General features: G+C 46.8%; 2 pseudogenes; both read right to left on the bottom strand.

The window, feature by feature from the left end:
* Positions 1–682: 682 nt before the first annotated feature.
* On the bottom strand, positions 683–1,498 carry LOC115833127 (annotated as a pseudogene).
* Positions 1,499–1,585: 87 nt separating this feature from the next.
* On the bottom strand, positions 1,586–2,171 carry LOC100583482 (annotated as a pseudogene).
* Positions 2,172–2,901: the final 730 nt, after the last annotated feature.

Below are 2,901 nucleotides of genomic sequence, written 5' to 3'. Positions count from 1 at the left end.
GCTCATGCCTGTAATCGCAGCACTTTGGGAGGCCGAGGCGGGCGGATCATGAAGTCAGGAGATCGAGACCATCCTGGCTAACACGGTGAAACCCCGTCTCTACTAAAAATACAAAAAATTAGCCAGACGTGGTGGCGGGCACCTGTAGTCCCAGCTACTTGGGAGGCTGAGGCAGGAGAATGGCGTGAACCCGGGAGGCGGAGCTTGCAGTGAGCCAAGATCGCGCCACCGCGCTCCAGCCTGGGCGACAGAGCAAGACTCCATCTCACAAAAAAAAAAAAAAGTAACGAATATTGTTGAGTTATTAATGACATGGTGGTAATGTAAAATCAAAATATTAAAGTTAACGAAGCATACTAAATTACTGTGGGGTGAAAAGGCAAGATATTTCAGATTTGCTTTAAAATAATCTGGCAAAATAATGTACCTATATATCTATAGGTTGGGGTCCCTCAGGGTCAGCAGTTACTTGACTCTCACGAGGAACAGTCCCTCGGTCTGGCAGAGGGAACCCACATCCTGGAGGAAGGGGCCAGGCTCCAGCCCGGCCCGATGGCCCAGTTGGGGTACATGTAGGTTTCGTTGTAAGTCAGGGGTACGTGACGATCGAGAAGATAAAACATCCAACACAGAGAAATGGAGTGATCACAGCCCAGCTGTACTTCATCCAGGGCCCGGCCCGCTAGCCGATCATGTTCTCAATGCTGTCATAAACGTTATCAACACCATATATCCAGGCAATAACTATACAGTCAAAGAATGCAGCCCCCAAAAGGCACACACCGCTAGCTGCATAGTAGTCAAAGACACAGATGCCAACCTCCATTACCATTGTCAGCCCCAGCAGGTAGCTGATGCTGCACACGAAGGCGATGCAGATTTCCCGACAATAACCTTTCCTTAGGAAGGATGGGTGAAGAGCAACCAAGGACGTGATCTGCCCTTCGACTTCAACAAACTGGTCATCCAGTCCAAGCAAGAGAAGCACAACCACAACTACAACAACAACAAAAAAGAAGGGACCGAAAATGTGGGCAGCGGTGTCATTGTCACAGCTTTGGGGTAGGCAATGAAGACCAGGCCAGGCCTGACTCAGACACATCAGCAATGTCCACCCCTTGCTCTCGTGCCATGAAGTCCAGGATGGAAAAAATTTTACGAAGCCAGACACAAAACTGGTACTACTGTTCAGGCATCCCAGCAGCATGCAGTCCTTGTACGAGCTGTAGTTGTACTTGTTGTAGCTCCGTAGAGAGGTCATGGCTCCCAGGCAGATGGCCTAGAAGAATATCTGGGTCGTAGCGTCAATCCACACCTGTGGGCCCTCGAAGCAGGTGAGGTCAGGATACAGATAGAAAGTGATGCCTGCACCCATGCCAGGCAGCATCAGCCCTCGGACCAGCTGCCTCAGGAGCATGGCGAACTGCAGCGTGGCTGTGAAGTAGACGACCTTCCCGGTGGACCTGACGTCCTTCTAGATGCAGAAGAAACAGGCTAGCCAGACAAAGAGAAGACAGAGAGAGAGGTCCCATTTCAAAGAGCCCGGATGGTGGATTCCAGGGGACAAGCTCAGCACGTCGCGCCCCTAGAACTCAATGACAGGGGAGGTGAGGTTGGTGGAGCTGATGGTGATCCAGACACTCTCTTTCGTGCGCGTGGTGTCCTCCATGCAGGGGGGCGTGTTCCAGCTGTGGTTGCAGTGTGCCCTGGGCAGCTCCTTCTGGAAGGACTGGAACAGGTAGTATGTAGCCCAGGCCAGGATGACGATGTAGTGGACATTCGGGAGGGGCGCAATTACGATGGAGGCAGAGCTGATGCCAGAGAACAAGTGCCAGATCTTTTCCCAGTATGCGATGCCCCCTTCAGAGGTGTACTGGCCTGTGATGATCTCCAAGAAAAACACAGGCAGGCCGCTCCAAACAGGAAAGTATGAGAAATTCACCTTACCATGATTGTATCAGAGGTATGGGAAGCGCCAGACGTTGACCAGGCCCACGAAGCCGCCAGCCACGGAGGTCACCAAGTCGATCTTGCTAGACTAGACCACTTCTGCCTCTGCGGAGGTTTTCCCTCTTGTCCTCAGACCACGCTCTCTGACTCTTCCCCAGCGAGGGCTTCAGGATGTCCTTGTGGAAATCTTTCAGACACTGCAGCTTCTCCTCGGTGGCCATCTCTTCGCTTTCCCACATGGAGATGAGGAACTAAGGCTCAGAGACGTTAAGCGACTTAATCAAAGTTGCACAGCCAGAATGTGGTGGTAGAAAGGTTTTTGGCACATGCTTGAATAATGATACAAAAAAGGAAGGGGTCTGTCTGTGTTTATATAATTTTTTCCTTTCCCTAAGAAAACACACAAAAATAAATAATGAGATATAGAAATTAGCATTAATAGCTACTTCGGATGGTATTTTACCCAGGTTTGCACTAATTATTCCTTTGTGGAAATGAATTTATTGTTATGCAGCTTACAGTGAAAATGTTAAAGAGAGATTAATATCTCTCAACCACAAATTAAATGCCTGGGGGCCATGACCTCTCTAAGGATCTAAGAATAATCTATCAGTGAAACAAATATAAGGATTTAGAATGGTATTCTTGTCTATACTTTGTAACATTTTAAAATATAGGGCTTCTATTTCAAATATGAATAATTATTTTTAACATCTCATACCATATGGCTTTTTTATTATGATAGCACCAATACAATTTATGTCTGTAATAGACTATGTTTTAAGCTCTATAATTTTAAATAAATTCTACAGAACAATATAAGTAATTAATATTCCTTGGTATTCTTTTCTCTGATATACTCAATGCAGCCTTATAAGAATAAAGGGAAAGGTAACTACATAGATAGTAACATGATTTTTAAGCTCTGAATTAATTTGAGAAGGATAATAA

This window comes from Nomascus leucogenys, chromosome 25 (assembly GCF_006542625.1).
Source record: "Nomascus leucogenys isolate Asia chromosome 25, Asia_NLE_v1, whole genome shotgun sequence".
In the NCBI taxonomy this organism is placed as follows: Eukaryota; Metazoa; Chordata; class Mammalia; order Primates; family Hylobatidae; genus Nomascus; species Nomascus leucogenys.
This window is presented reverse-complemented; position numbering and strand designations above follow the sequence as displayed.